This window comes from Pteronotus mesoamericanus, unplaced genomic scaffold (assembly GCF_021234165.1).
Source record: "Pteronotus mesoamericanus isolate MK-2021 breed Mesoamerican mustached bat unplaced genomic scaffold, CSHL_Meso_final contig_90, whole genome shotgun sequence".
Taxonomy (NCBI): domain Eukaryota; kingdom Metazoa; phylum Chordata; class Mammalia; order Chiroptera; family Mormoopidae; genus Pteronotus; species Pteronotus mesoamericanus.
In genome coordinates this window covers 16,748,913-16,771,153 of record NW_026555277.1, presented here as the reverse complement: position 1 = coordinate 16,771,153, position 22,241 = coordinate 16,748,913, and the positions used below count along the sequence as shown (strand labels likewise).

General features: G+C 38.8%; 1 pseudogene; it reads right to left on the bottom strand.

The window, feature by feature from the left end:
* Positions 1-4,128: 4,128 nt before the first annotated feature.
* Positions 4,129-21,604, bottom strand: LOC129080596 (homeobox protein NANOG-like; annotated as a pseudogene).
* Positions 21,605-22,241: the final 637 nt, after the last annotated feature.

The window sequence follows — 22,241 nt, the reverse complement described above, 5'->3', positions numbered from 1 at the left end:
TTTCAGTATTGCGAGTATCAAGAAATAAATACAGAAGGGGTTTTACTTCTCCATAAAGTAGGTAATTTGCATATTTTTTAAATGCTGAACACAGTGTAAATGTGAGGTAATTTAAGCCAGAGGAAAAAAAATTTCACTCCACCTCTCTCTTGGAAAATAATGGAAGTTCCATAGTCACTTAACTAATTTTCTTTTAAGGTACTTTTGGATAGAATCCAGGAAAACTACCCTTTGTAAAACAGATGAATGCTTCATCTGAAAACTTGGTCTGTTTTTTTTAAAAAAAATTTACCAAGCATATTTAAGTGTCCATGTTAGTTACTGTGGTGCAAATTCTATTCAAGAGAAGTTTCATGCTGAGAAAAACCATGAAGTACCTAAGATGAATGCCTTTGTTGTGATTATTCTCTTCAGGAGATAGAAAATAACTACTTAGAAAGATTACACATGAGGGTAATTGCTGTTTAATGGAGAAAAACTGGGGGAAATAATTATAAGAGTGAATAAAATATTTCCTAACTGTCACTTAAAAAGAAACAAAAAAGGAAACATAGTATGTTTTTCAGAAAGACTTGGAAGTGATACCAAAAGGCGAAATTTGATCGTGCACATACAGAAGAAATTTCCATGAAGAAATCAGCAATTAAGGTATATAAAAGGTCTTTTGAGAGCCACCAGCAAGGTGTGTTTTATCTTTAGTTGACATTTCTACATAACCAAGGTGGAAGGACACGCCCACCTCTGATATCGGTAATTGGAAGCAGGATATGCCAACAGAAAGGCATTTCCTGGGGTGGTGGGGGAGGGGAGGAGTGGCAATGGAGGAAAGCAAAATAAGATTTTTTTTAATGCATTAAAGAAATATTAGTAAGCTAATAGAGGTCTATATCTATGAACCTGTGTAGACTTTATTCAGATAACATTTCTTTGATATTCTCCTCTGCTGCAGCGGTGTTCTAAAGTCTACAGACCTTAGCACCTGCGTTCTGCCTATGAGTTCTCCAGCCCCGCCCCGGAGGAGCGCAGAGGAAGAAGCAGACTGGTTAGCTGTTGTTGAACAAGGTAGGAATCAATAACCAGACAAGACAGCAATACAAGAGACGTCGCAAGGCAGTATGTGATCAAGGGTGCAGCTGGAAGTAATCCCTCCTCTGAATTTCCAGAGCACTGAACCTGTGTCTCTATGGCACCTTCCTCTTTCTTTGCGATGTTACTGCATTTCTCTCTTTTCCCACTACTAGAGAGTGAACAACTCAAGGGCAAGCTCCACATCTGATTCATGTTTGGTTTCCCACACAGAGCCTAGCCTGGGCCTGCCTAGGATTGCCGCCAGCAAACCTTTGTTATTTGAATAAAATGAGGGACACAGAGAATTAAGTTTGGGGGTGAAGAGGATGGAGAAGGGACAGGGATTTGTGTGAAGATTCTCACAGGGGACAAAAATAGATTTAAAACAAACAATAAATATCTGAAGCAGACTTTTTTTTTTTTTTTAACCTCTGTAGCTTCCACGCATCCTTTTTGTGTTGAGAAGGCCTCGATTGTCTTTTGGGGACCTATTGCTCCCCTATTGTATGTCCTTGGCGGGCTGCGATCCAGGTGGCCTGCCCTCCCTTGGCCACAATCAGACTCTCGTGGAGACCGGACTCAGGCAGAACAAGGACAGAAATGGCCAGTGACTATCCCATTGAAAGCCTGTCTAACGAACCACATCAGTCGGAGCATGTATTTCCTTGACTTTATTCAGAATGACTTTGATTCCATTTGTTACTTGTTTTTTTTCTTTACATTGAATGCCACCCAATATCTTCTGTGTACTTACGTATTAACATTTTAGTGTTTTCCTATCTTTTTTTGTGGGCTCTTTATATAAAGTGATAGTAGTCTGCTATTATATTTGTTGGACACATTTTTCTAGTGGTTTGAATTTTTACAAATATTGTATTCCTATCTTGTAAACATAGAGAAACATTAAGAAAATGATAGATGAAACACTTATGAACCTACATCCAGCTTTTTCAGGTAATATTTTGCCATAATTTCAGAAATTTTTTGAGAAAACTACAAATTACAAAAATATATATAATCTTCATGATCCTGATTTCTTTTTGAAATTTGTTGAGACTGACTTTATGATCCTCGGATTGTCAGTTTTTATAATTGTTTCGTGTGTTTGTGAAAAGAAGAAGCATTCTCTGTTTGCCACTTGCAGGATTCTCTGTATCCCTACTAGATTAAACTTGTTAGTTTTGTTTTATAAATATTCTATATCCTTCCTAAAGTTTTTTGTCTTCTTGGTCTAATAGTTTATGATAATGGTGTTAAAAATTTCCCCCCACAACTGTGGCTTTGTAAATATTTCCTTGTCATTTCGATTTTGCTTCATATCTTTTTTGCTTTATATATTGTATAACTTTATATATTTTGTAACTATGTTGTACACATACAAATTCATGATTGTACATGATATTTTTTCCTGTTGATTATTATGTAGCATCCCTTGTTATCCAAGTTTTTTGCTTCACATTCTATTTTGTCTCATTTAATAACTACTACACCAGCTTTTTCCCCCTAGTATTTCCTCGATTTTTATATTTGCCTTATATCCCTCTTTTTAAATACTCCCTTTCTGATCCTTTTTTTCTCTTGAATTTTATATGGCTTTGTTGGAGGCCTAATTTCGTGGTTTTTCACCTTGGCTGCACATTGAAAATCACCTGGAAAATTTTTTAAAATCTCTGTTGCTCCCCCTCCCTGCACTTTGCCCACCCACACAGAGAAATTAGGGCCTGAGCACAGTATTTTTCTTTTTTCCACTGTGATGAGAAAACATAACATAAAATTTACCATCTTAAACATTTTTAAGTATATTTCAGTGTGTTAGGCGTATTCATATTGTTGTGTAATGCATCTCCACTTTTGTTCACACCAGCCCTGTACTGGTGAGTGCTGTATCAGCCCCAGGCTATAGCTGACTACAAATTCTCGGCCTTATACTTTGCTATTTGCTATTTCATTTTGTGTCTGCACAGCAAAAGTTTAGTGGTGTAGACATCTATTTTCCCTCAGTACCTCTAAGAAGACATCACTTTACTGACTTCTTTGTGACATCTAGTATTTCTGATGGGAAGACCATAGCCTAATTGCACATAACTTTTGTTTTATTTGTGATGGCTTTTAATATTTTCTTGATGTTTTGAGCTCACCTTGTGTTGATTTAGCTTTTTAATCTTTTTGGTATGTACAACGCACTTTTTTTATTAGAGACAGCTGTAATAGGCATTTTATTTATTGGTACTTAAACTTAAAAACAAACCAGCCAAACTGGTACTATTATTATCATGATACAGCAAAATACAAAACATCTTTTAAAAATATTTGAGTAAAAAACAAATTAGGAGTTATACTAAAACAGCAAAAGGGGCAGAGGAAATTGTGAAGCATGTTGTAGCTTAACCAGGCACTGGAACTAAGGTTTTTTTTTAAAAACAATCTAGCACTTTATATGCTTATCTTTAATCCAATAATTCTTACATTTTATAATGTATATTTGTCTTATCGTTTTTAATTAAAAATTTCAATTACAGTTTAAATTCAATATTAGTTTGTATTAGTTTCAGGGATTCGGCATAATGGTTAGATAATCATATACTTTACAAAGTGTTCCCCCTGATATTTCCAGTACCCACCTGGCACCATATATTGTTATTACAGTATTATTTACTATATTTTCTATGCTGTACTTTACATCCCTGTGACTATTTTGTAATTATCAATTGAATTGAAGTTTTTAACAACCTTCCCAATCTCAAAAAATGTGAATAATCCTTTATCACACATCTTTATACTTGGACTCGTACTTCCTATTCTTGAGGTTAAGATTCTAGATCCTAGAGTTATCCAGAATAGGATTATAGCAAGAAGCATCTTTTATGATTAGTGTATAGCAGCAAGGCTACAGAAATCTTTTTGATTAGACTCCAGTCATACCCCATCCCCATCCTGCTGCCCCTGCAAATTGGCACAATAGGTCTAATGAGAAGCAGGATATCAAGGCGGGGATACATAAAAATATCCTAGGAGAGGTAATTCAGCCACTGCCCAAGTTGAGATTGAATATACCCATCGTCACACATGTTCAGGCTGTGTGTTCATGGAGCAATGTGGGAATAAATCCACGGTTTGCTGGGAACTACAATGCTTAGGGGTTAGCTGTATTGCTCCATAGCTTTCCCTAGCAGTTTCCAAGGCGGCCTCCAACTCACTGATAGGACGATTTTGTTGAAACTGGATCTGGGGCTGCAGGGATTTCTCTCCATAACTGTAGAACTGATTGTTCCAGGCCTGGTTGTTCCAAGTCTGGTTATTCCAGGTTTGGGAGCACCTGATCTGATGGTTCCAGGACTGATAGTTTCAAGATGGGCTATTCCAGGAATGGTTGCTCAAGAAGGGTTATTGCAGGTCTGGTTACACCACATCGAAAGCATTCACCAGGCATCCCTGGTGATAGAAAGAGGTGCGGGTACTCTGTAGTTGCTGAGCCCTGAGTCACATGGTTGCTATTCTTTGGCCAGTTGTACTTCTGCCACCTCTTACATTTCATTCTCTGGTTCTGGAACCAGGTCTGAATTTGTTGGAGGGTTCTTGCATCTACTGCAGGCTGAGATGTTTCTGCCTCTGAAATCTCCTGAGTACAAAGAGTTGGACGTGCAAGAAGGTGGTTCCTATCTTGTTTCTTGACATGGACCTTCTCTTCTTTCTTCGTTGTACTGTCCTTCACATAAGTGGGTAGTAATGCCCTGGGGTTGGTGGAAGACTCAGGGCTGCTCTGAACAAGCAGATCCACGGAGGAAAGAAGAGGAGAGACAGTCTCTGTGTGGAGTGTCTCAACAGAGGACATTTGCAAAATGCTTAAATTTTCTTCAGGCCCACAAATCTCAGGCATGGGTGAAGGTTCCCTGGAAATGCATACTTCTGGGCAATACAGGATTTGGGGAGAAGCTGGATTCACATTTATATTGCTTTGCAGCAGTAATAGGTGCCAAACAGCCTAATCTGGCAAAAAACCATACAACACACTTTTGAGATGAGGATTCAATCTTTTCCTTCCCTTCATTTTCTTCTAGACTTCTCAAAATCGCTAATACCTGTTCATTGTTCTCTCATATTTCTCTCTCTTTTTTTACTGTGAACTGGATGTGTTCCTTCCTTCCAATTCAACAATCGTTTCTTAGAATATTTCTGGCCTAAAGTTCATTTGTTTGATTATTTTAATGTCAATACTTTTTATTTCTATTTCTCTTTCGGATCCACCTGTTTCATTATTTATTTTTTGCTTCCTACTCTCTTTTTCTTTTGTAATGGAAAGGTTATCTTCATTTATCTCTTTGAGCATCATCAGCACATTCATTTTCAATTTCTTATCAAACAGTTCCCTAAAATTTATTTTATCTAGCGTGAACTCTTGTACCAACTGGGAAAATGAGGTTCATCTCTTTATTTTATTTTAATATTATTTCTGTTATTTTTTTTTCAAGATTTTATTTACTTCCAGAGAGAGAGGAAGGGAAGGAGAAAGAGAGAAACATTGATGTGTGAGAGAAACATCTATTGGTCACCTCTCATATGCCCCCAATGGAGAACCCAGCCCACAACCCAGGCATGTGTCCCTACTAGGTATTGAACCGGTGACCTTCCGGTTTGCAGGCTGGTGTTCAGTCCACTGAGCCACACCAGCCAGGGCTATTTCTGTTATTTTAATGTTTTGGAATTTTGTTTTGTGGGAGGGTCATGTTAGTAGAAAGGTTTTTAGTTTTTTATTTCTGTCCCCTCTTTCCCTTTCCCTCCATGTTCACACCTTCCTATTTGACAATATTGCTCATGCCGCATAGTACCCTGGGGCCCCCAGTTCAGAACGGGGTACACAGTAGTAGTTTGATATTCCTGACTTCCTCTGCTATTGTCGATATGACAGAGACCTTCACTACATCAGGCTGTGTGAATTCCTACTTCCTAACATCTGTAGCTTCCTATGAATCCATAGCTCTAAGCCATGGATGAGCCAACTTTATTTCAGTCTCATATGACTAGAAGAGGGAACTCCTGCCTTAGTCCTTGTTCTTACAGTTCTCTGTGTGGCGCAGTCCATGTTAGTATTTTTGCTTCTGTTTTATGTTGGTATTTCTTCTGAAGTTTTTTAACTCTAATTAAGTCATTTTGATTTCCCCTTTTTATATTCTATTTATTCTTGCTATGTGTTTGAGCCAGGTATGGGGACTGAAGGTGGGAGGGACATTTCATCTGAGCTGAAGCTGCTACACTTGACCAGACAACAGTTGTTTCCTTCTGCTTATGTTTTGTGTACAAAAGTTTGAGACATACATGATCAGATATTACTTCACTTCTCTTTTGATTCCTCTTCATACTTCTAACCCTAAAGAACTCTCTCCTCCAGATGTTGGATAAATACTTACTTTTTCTACTTTGTCAGAAGATCTTACTATTTTATTATCATCTTTAGCTTTTAAATTCTACTTAGAACACATTCTACTATGAAGTACGAGATAAACTAAAATTTAATTCTGAGCTATGTCTTCTGTTTTATTAATTTACCAAATCTCTAGTCATCTGCCAATAGCTGTTTTAATTACCACTTTTATATGTCTTAGTATCAGGTAGAAACAGTCCTACTGCATTAGTTTTTATTAAATATTTTTTAAAGTAAATTATAGTTGATATACAATATTAGTTTCAGGTGTACAACATAGTGTGATGTTTTATACATTATGAAATGATCACCATGATAAGTCTAATTACCATATGTCACCACCTAAAGTTACTAAAATATTATCGACTACATTCCCCATTGCTGTACATTATATCCCCATGACTTACTTATATTCTTCTCTTTTTCAAAGTGTGTTTTAATTCTTGTCTATTTAGTTTTTCTTAATAAACTTAACTTCATTTTTATAATTTAAATATCACATTGCATTTTTTTATTAGTATTTGGATTAAACCAACATATTAACTTGAGAAAAATTTATAAGAATATGACATGCATTAATATGTCATTAAAAAATTTTCCCATTAATACGTTTTTTGTTTTCTTATTGTAGGTCACATTCATTTTTATGTAATTCTAGCTTTTTAATGTTTGCTTTCACTTTCTTGTTATTAAAAAAATATTTCTTTTAACCCATAGGACAACTCTATCTTCTTACTACTTTTTAAGTCAGCTGGTATTTACATCTTTTTTTTCTTGTTAGTGAAAGCATTTAAAAGTATGAATGTACCTCTTTGGTTCTGAAGGACTTTCTTGCCCTTTTCAAAACACTAGGTTCTATTTTATTTGATATTATGTTAAGCAATTTTTAGTTTTTAGTTCTAATTATAAAAGCAATAGCCCTTAGTTACAGGGAGTTATAAAAACCCAAGAGAGAATGGGAAATTCCAATTTGAAGAATGGTAAGCAGGCTGCTTTCTAGATTCCTTTTTTAAAAATGTGTCTTGAGGAGCTTTTGACAGTGGAATTGGGGAGAGAGGAAAGATAGCAGAGCATTCCAAAGGTGGGGGGGTGGCATGGAAATAAAAATATTCAACATGGTTCAGGGGATATTACTGGGTACCTCGAATAAAGATGGAAACACACGAGGCCAGAGTGAGTTGGGATGAGATTTTGAAAATCGTGAATGCTAGGCTAAAAAATTTGGCTTTTATATTCTGCAGGAAGTGAAAAATCCAAGTTTCACATTTTTCCTTAAAAATCTCAACCTCAGGAACAGCACATAGAAGTACAATGTTACATTTGAGACTCACTGTTTGTTCATTTCCTGTGAGACATTTTTGAATATAAAATAGGAGGAAAGACTTGTATTTAAGTTCCTTCCTGATTTTTTTTCCCCAATGGGAAGAGGGAAAGTTATACATTTATCTTCTACAATTGAACATGAGCAAAATTCCATCTATACCCAACTGTAAAACACAGTCACAGAAGCAGATCTGTAATTATAAACACAGAAAAAAATTTATATTGCTAGAAGAGTAAATTTACAATCAGTAAAGATTCTTTCTAATGTTATCTAAAATCTGAGAAGTCTGTAGTTTTGATTGTCCAGTAAGTTGAAAGAACATTTAAAAAAAAAAAATCTTGGGTTTAGTTTTTCTTGGTCTAAGGCCCAATCTATTGCGAGTGGTGAGTCAGAAACGTCTGAAATAGTTCATGTTCAGTCATGTGTGTTTATCTCTTATCTTCCTCGGACAGCCAGGCCTGTTTCTTACTCATCTACTTATTTCACAAAAGCCCAGCAAAGTGTTCCTATATTAAATGTTTGCTGAATTATATAAAAAGATTTTAACACTCTGTCAAAAATGTGAGACAAGAAATAGCATTTTGTGATGTGTATGTTGATATGAACTTTAAACAGGTAGTTAGAATCACAAGGCCAAAAGCAACCCAGAAGTTTTCTTATTCCCTTTCCTTGACTTGGGAAGAACTACTCAATAAAAGCTATTAGCTAAAGAGGAAAAGTTCTGGTAAAGATATTTTTTCAAAATAATAATAAAAAAACAATAACATTTACTGACAGAAAGTGATTATCATTAACTAAAAAGACCGAATTACACAGGAAATAGTGCTATCATCTTTGGAAGTAAGATTGAATAACAGAAACAAGATCACTAAGCTCTCTCCCCAAAACCCTAAAAAAAATGAAAAATAACATGGCCAGTAAATAATTTACAAGCTGTGTGCAAACCAAGGGAGGCTACACATATTGTAGTGTCATCCTGAGTAAGAAGGTTTAAGGAATCTTCTCACTTTTCATTTCTACTCCACCCTCCCCTGGCCACCAGAGTACTTCTCAGAAGTACTAGAAGTATTTCTGTAAAAGTTTCTCCTGTCCATACACATGGGTATCAAGTTAAGAGAGCATGACAAGTTAGGCAGGAAGGATCCTTTATAAAAGTTGTCACTGATACCAGCCCAAAGAGATGAAATACCCCTCGTCCTAGGTGTGTTTTTGCAGGAGGTGAGTTGGCGTTGTTCTAATCTAAGGGGACTCCGGGAACCCTTCCTCTGCAGGGAACCAGGACAGTCTTCCTGTTTCCCTCATTGTTGTATATCCCCTGAATTACTCAGTAGGACTGGACTAGCAGGTGTCATAACACATGACTCTTAAAGTAGATTGGTGATGGTCAGGTCTGCAGAGTGGAGGACACAGGGAGGTGCAGTCAAAGGGGACAAACTCCCTGTTATAAGGTGAATAACTTCTGGGGGTCGAATGTACACCATGGTGATTACAGTCAACGATACTGTATTGTATACTTGAATGTTGCTAAGGGTAGATCTTAAATGTTCTCACCACACAAACAAAATTGATGCCACATCACCTCTAAATATTTCTCTGTGTTCTCCTGGAAATAACAATACTCTTCTACTTAACCATAAAATAACAGCCAAAACCTAGAAATGAACATTGATACAGTACTACCATCTAATAATAGATAGTTCCCATTCAAGTTTGGCCAGTTGTTCTAATAATTCCTTTATAGTAAAAGCATCTGATTCAGCATCAGGTATTACAGTTAGTTGTCATGTTTCTTTAGTCTCCTGAATATTGGAATATGTGTTCAGCCTTTTCTTGATGTCATGGGCTTGACACTCTGGAAAAGTATAGGCCCATTATTTTGCAGAATGACCCTCAATTTGGGTTTAATTTGTTTCCTCATGATTAAATTTAACTTTATTATGAATCTTTGGCAACAACAACAAAAAAAAAACAGAACCAATGCTGGCTGAGCTGTTTTGCATCCTATCAGGTGGTGCTTGGTTTAAATTTGTCACATTACCGATGATGTTCCCATTGATCATTTGGTTAAGATGGTGTCTGCCAAGCTTCTTTTTCTTTTAATTTTTTTCTATCCTCACCCAATGACATTTTTTTCATTGCTTTTTGAGAGAAATAGGGAGGGAAAGAAACACTGATGCAAGAGAGAAGCATGAATTGTTTGCTTCCTTTACGTGCCCAGACTGGGGATTGAACCTGCAATCCAGGTATGTGCCCTGACCAGGAATTGAACCTGCAACCTTTGGGTTACCGGATGACACTCCAACAAACTGAGCCACATTAGCCAGACTTCTTTATTATAAAATTTAAAATTTATAAAAGGGGGCTTATTCTTGCCCCCTTTGTAATTGATAAATATTTTGTGGGAAGGTGCTTTAAAAATATGAAAATAGCCTATTTCTCATTAAACGTTCCATTCATTCACTCATTCATTCATTCACATAAGTATGGGCTCATGATTCTTATTTTGTTCACTGGATTATACTCTACTGTTACAATCATTTAGGTTGTTGCTCAAAGTGTCTTTGATTTGGCAACTGGCAGCCTATTAAAGTTAGCTCCTGTGTCCTTTTTACATGTCCCTTTTATTCCTTGGACACCTTTTTTTTATGATACAACAAAATATTTTGGGCCTACCTGGTACTTGCATTTCTCCAAAGAAACCTGATTTCCTTTAGTAGGAAATGGTTATTTAGAAACCAAAACCTGGGTGCTAGATGTATTGTATTCATTGCTGTTGGGATGTTGCTGGCCAGTAGACAAAACGGGCACATACATGCAGGCAGAAATTAGCATCTAGAGTTCTTTCTATATTTACCTATGTAGTATATTGAAAGCCATGTGTTCACAATTTTACCAATCCACATCTAATTCCAATGCAATGCTTTTTCATATTGTTCTCCAATAGGAAAAATCAGGCTTTCATTATCCTTAAATTATTTGCTTATTTGGTCAGTTTCCTATATGTAACTGTAGTGGGTTGAATGAAATGTTCACCTCCTATCCCCTGGAACCTGTGAATGTGACCTTATTTGGAAGGGGAGCCTTTGCAGATGTAATTAAGTTAAAGTTCTAAAGATGAGCACATCTCTGATTATCTGGGTGGGCCCTAACTCCAATGACAGGTGTCCTCATCTAAAAAAGATATACACACAAGGAAGAGACACAAGAAGAAGAGGGGAAGGCCACATAAAGATAGAGGCAGAGGTGGGGGTTCTGCAGCCACAGGACAAGGAATGCCGAAAGCCACCTGAATCTGGAAGGAAGAGCAAGGAAGGATTTGGCCCTCGAGCCTTTTTCAGAGGTAGCACTGCCCTGCAGACTACTTGATTTCAGGCTTCTGCCTTTCGGATCTGAGAGAATAGATTTCTGTTGTATTAAGCTACCTTATTTGGGGTCATTGGTTTCGGCGGCCTTAGGAAACCCACACCTCTGCTGCTCGCCCATCTCCTGTGCCAGGACCCTTCTTTCTCTGCTCCAGCTCTGACTCCCCGCGTTGGACCACTTTCCGCCTTCCCAACGGATGCCCTTCTCACCCAACTTGGGCTCCAGTGCTCCGTACACTGGGCCACCCTCTGTGTGGATGCTCTTCTCATACTGTTGCCAGAAAAAATGCAGGATGTCCAATTAAATTGGAATTTCAGATAAAGTACAAATAATTCATGCAAGATTTGAGACCATTTGTACTAAAACATTATTCCTTGTTTATCTGATATTCAAATGTAATTATGTCATGTCATGTTCTGTTTTGTTGGCTCCTTGGGGGCTGCATGTGGCAACCCCACCTCCCCACCCTACTTAGGCTAGGACCTCCACCCCACCACCAGGCCACCTCTCCACAGAATGGCCTCTACACTCCACTGGGGCTCTAGCGTTCACACCAGGCTGCCTCTCTGCCAGGCACCTCTTTCTCTGGGCTCAGCAAGCCATTCATGGCTCCCCGTTCCACCCCCTGCTACCACGGACACATGCTATACTTAATGGTTTTAAACCTGACTTGTTCACGAAAAGAAGAAAAAGAAAGGAAAGGGAATGGAAGAGGAAAGTAAAGAAACCAGATTATATGTTTAAGTGTGGTTTATATTTTCCCTATAGTATGGTTTTTAGGTGAAAAAATGCCTGTTATCAGTCAGGATTATCTAGAGAAGCAGAACCAATAGGATATAAATAGATATAGATATACAGATATGAGGAGATTTATTACCAGGAATTGGCTCACATGGCAAAGAAGAGGCAAAGAAGTCCCACAATCTACCTTCCACAAGCTGGAGATTTCTGAATAAAATAAGCACCAAACTCTGAATATCCCATCTTTTTTTGTGACAGTCATTGTCTTGCCTCAACCAAGCCTTGGATTTAAAAAAAGGTGGAATGGGAGATTTAAAATAGATCTATTATATCTCCTTAGTACTACTAAAAAATCAATAATGCCACCGCTAGTTATTTTTTCTGTCAAGTTCAGTTGCTCTCCTTTGGCGTCTACCCCAATCATCTCTACCGACACCACAGGCCGGCCATCCTGCAGTGTCACAGCTGTGGAGATCTGATTTTCTTACGTTCTCTTTGGACTGATGCTGCACCAGTTTGTGTGCCCAGGCATGGGACAGAGCCAAGGACCAGGCCTCTCTCCTCTCTGTCCACTCTCTGTCACTGCCGCAGGTATTTTTATCTTCGTACCATAGACTTGTTGCTCACGTTCTTTTCCCTTTGTTTCTTGCTCTTTGCACACAGAGGCGTGACCCTGAACAGAGCCTCATCTTTAGGCTAAAGCACTAGGAAGACACTTTGTGGCCTTTTCATTACCTAGTCAGCTCTTTTGACTTACCTGTGTAACTTTGGTAAAGTTGCAGGGCAAAAATCAAAACTCAAGCAGAGTTTTGACTTAAAAATAATAACTAAATTAATAACTTGAACTTAGGAAAACAGCCTGATTTCCTAGGTGCTCTCTAATTATATTTTTAATTTACTGTCAACCCAACTGTGACCATAAATTGCAGTGCCATCATTGGAGGGCACATTTCTGATCAAATAAAACCACCACACATTCAGGTCATCCAGTCAAGCCATAACACACTCTTTTTAGTTTTTAATAGTCATAGGAAGCAATAAATGACAAGGACTAACATGTAATAAAGCTGTTATCAGACTATGAGAAAAGCTCAATATATTAGTAGTTACATTATAACTACACCAACCTAATAAATTCAGATGCCTTTTATATCTTATAATATTTTCCTATCTCACCCTGACCAGTGTGGCTCAGTTGGTTGAGTGTTATTCTCAAAGCAAAAGGCCGCAGGTTCAATTCCTGCCACTTCAACTGCTGGTCAGTACACATCCCTGGGTTGCAGGCCAGTCCTCAGTTGGGGCACATGTGAGAGACAACTAATTGATGTTCCTCTCCCTCTCTTTATCCCTCCCTCCCCCTCTAAGAAAAAAGAAATAAAATATTATTTAAAAAGAATACTTTCTTTTCACAAATGAAGTACCAAGTGATGTTTGTCTTTTCAAAGATTTGTCACAGTTGGTCCTATCATTCCTGCATGAATCACACTGGTTCATCTGTTATAACTTAGAAGATTCTGGCCAATGGTCAACGTAAACGGAAGTGATAAATGTGCAGTTGGCTCATGTGAAAAGCCCATGTAGACTCATTTACGGGATAATGGGGAAGATTTATGTTGGTAAGGCAGTGATGTGTGTGGGAATTTCAGTAGCAGTGGAGTTGAGACACAGACAAATTAGAATGAGAGTGTTAGACTCACTTATTGAACTAAGAGAAGGAAAATAGAGAGAGAACCACTGAACCAAGATCATGACTGAACACGGGGAGCTTGAATCAATGAAGGTTTCAGGTCAGTGCAGCCTGGATGCCCCAGGTTTGCCCAGTGGATACCTGAGGGCTTTCCACACTGGGCAGGTTCTGCTGTGAAAGAAACAGTAACTCCCTCTCCTTTCTTTACGGGACTCTTGTAAGACAGTGAGGTGACAGATGACAAAAAGGGCTTACAGAAATCTTGGTGATATACTACACAGCAAAAAACAAATTTTATGTTTTTTAAAAAAATAATTCCTACTACTGCTCTGTTGAGGGTGCCGTATAATTGAGGAAAACTCATTTTAGCGATGGAGCTAAAAATAAGAACCAAACAATCAATAGCCCCTGGGTTGTGCTTATCTGTATCCAACCCCTCCCCACCCAATTTTTCACCACCAATATGGGGAACATGGGTGCAAATGCCAGAGATCTCAGGAGCAAGAGTGGCCAAGGGAATGGAGAAGGGGCTCAGGTGTGGGACACCCCGTTAAGGTGGTTTCATTTTTCCCTTTGGGCCCTTTGCATAGGTTCAGGACCGGACCTGTGAGGGAAGAAGCTCAATTCATTTCCCTCTATGGTAACTAGGCAACCATGGCACATACTTTACAAATTATGTGTTATTTGGATGAAACTGCACTTTGGAATTAATCATAAGAAAAATCTTGGAGAATGTACAGAAAGTAGATCTAGTTTTCTGCTTGTCGTTATGAAGCATGGTGTTTACTTTGTAAGAGTTTGATAAGGTTTGGTGTGGAGGGTGTCTTTGGATGATACCTAAGAGGGTGGTGAATACAGTCCAGAGTAACTTCCTACCTTTTTTCTCACCTCCACACACGTGAAAGGTGACATTCTTAAATCATTTTTACCCAGAAAGAATTTAAGGAAGTAAGGATCATGTTATCAAATACGAAGAGCCTTGGATTTATTTTCAAAGGTGAAAAACTGAAAATCTTTGATGCTCCAGTTGTTGTTAATGCCTAATCTCTGTGACTCTCCTCAAAATAGATGGCAACATACCAGGTGAGCTAATAGTACAGCCTGAGACAATCTTGTCTAGAAACCTTTTGAGGACTCAAAATCCAGCTGCGGCCACGGGTCCCACTCCTAAGTTCCAAGGGTTCTGCAGAACTGTTCCCACTCCAAACAGGAGGATTTCTGGATAAATGCAATGTCCCCCCCCCCCCCCCGGAAGAATATACCTAGGTGCCAAAACAGATGATGGAACTCAAAACCAGAGCAATACACATATGACATGATGTCAAGGCAGTCCCAGGGACACTGCGCCTAGACATAGGTCTAAATGACTGTGGGCTGACATTTTAGTATCCATACAAGGATGAAGGGTGTGACTGAGGGCTCATGCCAGTTACATAGCTGGAACCAAGACCTGTGCCAAAAACAAAATCCTGGAAATGGTGGCCTCTTTGTGACAAAGAGCATCAGGAAGACCACATCCATGGCCTAAAGGAAGTTTGTACCTTGGGCACTTTGTGCATAAGAAGCAATTTCCTTTGAGATATTAAAACCCCATGTAGGGGGAAAAAAAAAACCCATGCAAAGGTATAAGATCTGTATTTGTACTGTCATTGTGGTGTGAGAATACCAAGCCCAGATATAAATATAAAAATGGATCTTGAATGGGGTGGAATCCCTGAGAGCCTCTTCAATAAATGGTGCTGGGAAAATTGGAAAGCCATATGCAAAAGAATGAAACTAGATTACAGTTTGTCCATAAGTATAAAAATTAATTCAAAATGGATCAACGACCTAAATATAAGATCTGGAACAAAAAATTACATAGAAGAAAACATAGGTACCAAATTTATGGACCTTGGTCATAGAGAACATTTTATGAATTTGACCCCAAAGGCAAATGAAGTAAAGGCAAAAATAAATGAGACTATATTGAACTAAAAAGTTTCTGCACAATGTCAAAAAAACAAAACAAAACAAAACCAAGAAACAACAAAACAAAAAGGCAACCAAACAAATAGGAGATGATAATTGCAAACAACAGCTCTGACAAAGGGTTAATATCCTAAATATATAAAGAATTCATACAACTCAACACTTAACAAACAATTAAAAAATGGGCAGAGCACCTGAACAGACACTTCTTCTGAGAAAACATACAAATGGCCCACAGGTATATGAAAAGATGCTCAAATTCACTAGCTATTAGGGAAATGCAAATCAAAACTACAGTGAGATACCACCTCATACCTGTTAGAATGGCTATTATTAACAAGGCAGGTAATTAATGTTGGAGTGGTTGTGGAGAAAAACAGACCCTCATTCGCTGCTGGTGGGAATGTAAACTGATACCGCCACTATAGAAAACAGTGTGGCAGTTCCTAAAAAATTAATAGAGTTACCATATGACCCAGCAGTCCCTCTTCTGGTTATCTACATGAAAAAGTTGAAAACATTTATTCACAAAAATACGCATATATTCACCTCTATGTTCATTGCAGTATTATTCACAGTGGCCAAGACATGGAGAAAACCAAAGTACCCGTGGATAGGGAATTGGATAAAGAAGATACGGTACATATATATATACAATGAAATACTACTCAGCCATAAGAGAAAACAAAATACTGCCATTTGCAACAACATGGATGGACTTTGCTAATATTACGCTAAGTGAAATAAGTCAGTCACAAAAAGCCGAGAACCATTTGATTGCATTCATATGTGGGATATAAAACTGAAATTCATCAACACAGACAACAGTATAGTGGTTACCAGAGGGTAGGATGGGGTGGAAGGTAGTACAGAGTCAAGGGGACCAAACATATGGTGACAGAAAATGATGTGACTTTGGGTGGTGAACACACAATGAAATGTATAGATATGGGTCATAGAAATGTGTACTTGAAACCTATATGATCTTATTAATGAATGTCACTCCAATAAACCTGATAAAAATAAAAGTGTAAGTTATAACGTTAAAATCTGGAGATAAGGTAGAGGGTTGTAGATAAACCTGAGGGGAGGGAGAAATCCAAGAAGAGTAAATTCCTGTTATTCAGCTGTCAGCGCAGTACTTGGTTCTGGCACGGAGCTGTACCTGTGAGGGCCCTGCACGGGTATGCGCCCTTGCGCGCTCGGTAATCCAAGGGGACAGCGTCGGAGCAGCGCTGCTTGGGGACTCGAGCACTGCAAGTCAATTTGTGTTGTATATATAAATAACAGACTGAGATGACCTCAGAAAGAAGAAATGACAATAGTTTATTGTAAGAAGGGACTCATTTCTAAAGACACAAAGATAAGTGACAATTGTGTACACAGTTCAAGAATATAAAACACCTTTTTACAGGGTAAAAGTCTTCTGCACCAGGCTGGGCTGGCGCTATTGCCAAATTCTGTCAAAAGCTGAGGGTACGAATGTATGTCAAAAAGTAATTTAAAGAAATAGGAATTGAGGGCATGTAAATATCTAATCCTGATGTTGTATACCTGAAGCTAATATAATATTGTAAGTCAGCTATAATTGAAAAATAAATAAGAATACCCCACAAGGAAAGAAAGAAAATAGACATTACTACAATTTAGTACTTAAATAATGTTCCTTAAACAATGTTCAGTGGTGAGGAAGAGGAAACTCAAAATGAATAACAGGAAAACAACAAGCTGGTTTTCACTCAGCAAGAATAGTTTCTCTTGTGTTTCTACTGCTGGCCTGTGGCTTGAGCCTTTTCAAACCACTGGCCTAAACAAATGACTCAAAAATCTGAGAAATGGCTGGAATCAGAACTTATGAGGATAGATTCTCACCCTACGTCTTCAAGCCTGGGCAAGCCCAGGAAACGTCAAGCTCGTCACAAGACTGCTGGATGCCTCCTCGGCTGGTTTCTGAAGATGGCAGCTTCTTCACTCTGTTTCAGGGCCCAGCACCCTGGGAGGTAGAGGGAGACAAACGGGGAGCGTGCCGTGTCATTCTTAACTCCTCTGTGTCCTCTGCCTTTATGGGGTGTTTCTCCTATTTCAGAACCTGATTAATTGGATTCTCACAGTGCATCTCCTCTTTCCTCGGAGTCACCATGCAACTTTTGAACCCAGACCCCCTTTTCCTGTGCAATTAAATGGAAGAATATGAGGTTGGGAGGCAGGCAAGACCAGGTCTTATGCCCTGAGCAAGTGGCCTGGGCCCTACCTTCCTCATCTGAAAAATGGGAAAACAATGAGCTCCTCAGGGAGGGATAATTAACACATGAAGATCATTTCACACAGTGCTTGACACATAAAAATCGAGCAGCTTCTTAGTAAGGAAGAGACTGAGCTTGGAGCCAGATGGCCAGAGCTTGAGTGTTGGCTATGTCACTATGTGGCCTTGCACAGTTCACTTTAACTCAGCACCTCAGTTTCCCCATCTCTAAAGTGGGAATGATGAGAGCTCCTGCGTGGTGGGTAGTTGTGAAGAAGGAACGAGCTAATATATGCACAGCACTAAGAATGGTGCCTGACACACAATAAGTTCTCAATAAAAATCTAGTGAATCTAGCCATTCACTAGAATAGAAAATAGCAAATTATTTTCCCTATCATTTGCAGTTGTTGGGAAGTTTACATATAACAATCCATAAAGGTACCTAGCAAAGCTTCTAGTTCATATTAAGTACTCAGTCAAAATTAAATATTAGTTTGGTGATTATTATCACTATGACTATTGGTAATTTACTATGTTGTACAGTTCTATAGTGTAAGACATTTTTATAGTCCTACCAACAATGATGTGTTATTAGTAATTAATTAGGTGTTACTATGAGTTGGTATGAACAGTATTTTCACATGTCTGAGAGAAGATGTGATGGAAAGGAGTTACAATAATGAACGAAAACACAAAATGTATTAGCCTTTCTTGAAATGTCTTATTTAACTACTTCCTGGCTCTGTAATACAGATTTCCTGAGCTTTCAATGTTTTGCCATTTGAGCGAGGTGAAGATATATTTGTTTCCTTCAAAGTGACTTGAGTCAGTCCCCTGGTATTCAGCTAAACTGAACTCGGACGTTTTGAAACAGTGTCTGTTGACAGAAATATATTTGGCACCACTGGGGAATTTAAAACTACATACAGACAGCGTCATGATCTCTCAAACTCAAGATGACAGTATTATTATGGAGCACAAGTGTTGCTAAAAAGTTTTATGCTATCATTTCTATACTGAACACAGGGTCATGTCAGAGCCTAGTTAGCAATGGCAGCTACAAAGATTAAACTACGGTCTTGCAAACAGGTGAAAATCAGTTCCCTCCCTTCCACCCCCCCCAGAGGCATATCTGATTCCCACTCATTCTGGGAGGCGTGGATTCACATGAGATTTTCTTTTGGTCTCACCCAGATATTTCCAGTGTAGAAAGTTCCCTAATGCTGAAATTAAAAATCTAAGAATTCAGAAACTGATTAGCCTGGAAAGAAGCTTCATGGCTCTTGGTCTTCTATAATAACATTTCCTTTTCTAAGTAAAAGAGTAATATGAGGAGGCCCCAACTGCTGAATGACCAGACTTTGTCACCTCGCGTGGTTTCAGGTTTTCAGAGGGCCGTGCAGAGGTCAAGAGAAGCACAGGCCAGGTCTATAATAAACCAAACTGAACCAAAAAGAAAGAAAGATAAAAAGAGAGAGAAGAAAAAGAAATTCCAAGATAGGGTTACAAAATTTGTGGTATTTAAAAAAAATTTTTATAAAAGTTTGAGTCAAACTGATGACGTGTACTGGGAACAAGATCTCTAATGTTCCTTTGTGGTATATTTTAAATTTCAATATCTAATAAGTAAACAATTCAACCCACACATGCACACACACACACATTTAGTTTAATATAATTACATTATTCCCAAGATGATTAAGGGAGTCATTGGGGGGTTTATTAAAAATATTGGTCCATAGTTCATGACAGATATGATCTAGTAATGAGATGAGTTAAGTTGGACGGTGATACTGTCTTTCTTCAAACCTGTCAATACTTCACTGTAACTGTAGGTATAATAACGGTGGCACTGAGGCCTTTTGTTACAGAGAGTGCCCAGGCCAGCGGCCTCCCTCCTGCTCCCCTTCTTATGCCCTGCACATTTGCACTAAGGGGAGTATCCAGATTATAGAAGTATCACTGCCTGACTTTTTAATGTCAACTCTCATCTCTGGTCAAGTCAGTAAATCAGCCCAAGAGTCTGGGCTGAACCGGTACACTTATGGCATCCATTTTTTATTTGTTTGTTTTTTATAAGTTTGGGTTCTTTGCTCTTTGAGAAAGAGACCCAGTTCGGTCTCTTATTTTCAATGAATAATAAAATGCAACCTAGAGAAGAATGACAAATACATAATAGAGTTAATAGAGTTAATAGGCCTTGGGTAGGGGGATATGGAGAACATGGAAAGACTAAGTAGAAGACAAAAATAAGTACGTGCATTCTTTTTTTAATTGATTATGCTATTTCAGTTGTCCCAATTTTTCCCCTTTGCCTCCTTCCACCGAACACGCCCCCCCCATACTCCTTCCAGCAGTCCCCCCTCCTTTTTCATGTCCATGGGTCATGCATGTAAGTTCTTTGGCAACTCTATTTCCTATACTTGTTCTTAATATCCCCCTGCTTATTCTGCAACTGTCAGTTTGTACTTCTTAATCCCTTTGCCTTTTCCCCCCATTTCCCCAGATCCCCATCTCCACTGGCCACTATCCCAATGTCCTCTGTATCTATAATCCCATTTCTGTCCTGCTTGTTTGCTTAGTTTGTTTTTTAGATTCAATTGTTGATAGTTATGCATTTATTGCCATTTTAATGTTTATAGTTTTGATCTTTTTCTTAAATAAGTCCCTTTAACATTTCATATAATAATGGTTTGGTGATAATGAACTCCTTTAGCTTTCTCTTGTCTGAGAAGCACTTTATCTGCCCTTCAATTCTAAATGGTAGCTTTGCTGGGAAGAGTAATCTTGGTTGTGTAGGTCCTTGCTTTCATGACTTTGAATACTTCTTGCCAGTCCCTTCTAGCCTGCAAAGTTTCTTTTGAGAAATCATCTGACAGTCTTATGAGAATTCTTTTGTAGGTAATAATCTGCTTTTCCCTTGCTGTTTTTTAAGATTCTCTCCTTATCTTTAACCTTGGCATTTTAATTATGATGTTTCTTTGTGTGGTCTTCTTCATGTCATTTTGTTTGGGACTCTCTATGCTTCCTGGACTTATGTGTCTTTTTTCTTCACCAAATTAGGGAAGTTTTCTTTTATTATTTTTTCAAGTAGGTTGCCAATTTCTTGCTCTTTTCCTCTTATCCTTCTGGCACCCCCATTATGCAAATGTTGAAATGCTTCATGCTCCTTACACTATCCTTGGATTTTTGGATTCAGTTTTCTTCTTGCTGTACTGATTGGATGCCTTTTTCTTCCTTATGTTCCAAATCATTAATTTGATTTTCAGCTTCCTCCACTCTGCTTTTGATTCCTTGTAAATTGTTCTTTAGTTCAACTAGTGTCTCCTTCAATTCTGATTGGATCACTTTTGTGCTGTTGAAGTACCCACTGAGTTCCTTCAGCATCCTGAAGTGTTTTGAACTCTGCATCTGCTGAATTGCTTATCTCCTTTCTGTTTAGTTCTCTTTCTAGAGTTTTGTTCTGTTCTTTTATTTGGACCATAGTTCTTTGTCTCTTCATTTTGTCAGCCTCCTTTTGTTGTTTCTGCATTTTAGGAAGAGCTGCTTTGACTCCATGTCTTGGTAGTGCGGCCTAATGTAGTAGGTGTCCTGTAGGGTCCAGTGGCACAGCCTCCACTATCTCCCAAGCTGGGTACTCAAGGTGTGCCCTCTGTGTGGACTGAATACTCCCTCCTCTTGTAGTTGAGTCTTGATTGCTGTCAGTAGGTCAATGGGAGGGATTTACCCAGGCCAGGGAGCTGGTAGGATGGGCTGTGACCATTGGCCTGGAACCATCTTCATCCATGGCTTGTGGGGGTGGTTGGGTGGTAGTGATCTGATGTGGTCTGTAACTGTCTGCTGGGTGCACAGCTTTTGGGGTTTCCTGGTGGTGCAGGTGGGGTTTCCTTCTTGGGCCCCTTGGCATAAGCTATAAAGCGATCCGCAGATGGCTGCTGCTAGTACCAGGCCTAGGGCCACTCAGTAAGAGGTGTAGGGGCTAGGCTCAGCTGTTGCTTGTTGAGCAGATTTAGGAAGATCTGAAGCAGGTACCTAGGCTGGCCATTCATATGGAAAAGCCACAGTTACCATCTTCGGTTGGTCCCTAAATTGGATGGGGCTAAGCCTTAGGTAATCATCAGGGTGGGGCTAACCCTGTGAATCAGGTTGATGGGGACTCAGATATTGTGCTACTGAACTGTGGCTCTGTGAGGGGAGAGCTCAGGAAAAGAACAATTGCCACTGTTTGCAGTTCTGTCTGGAAGGAAGCTGCCCTCCAGCTCTTGCCATGATGCCAGACACTTCAGTTCCTCCCTCTATGCAACTAGTGCCCTTCAAGGTGCTTCCCTGGTCCTGAGGCCCAGATGGAATGAGTCTGAATGAATCTGAGTAAGTCCATGTGTGAGGCCCTCCAAGAGGAGATGCCTGAGAATCCTGCAATTTCT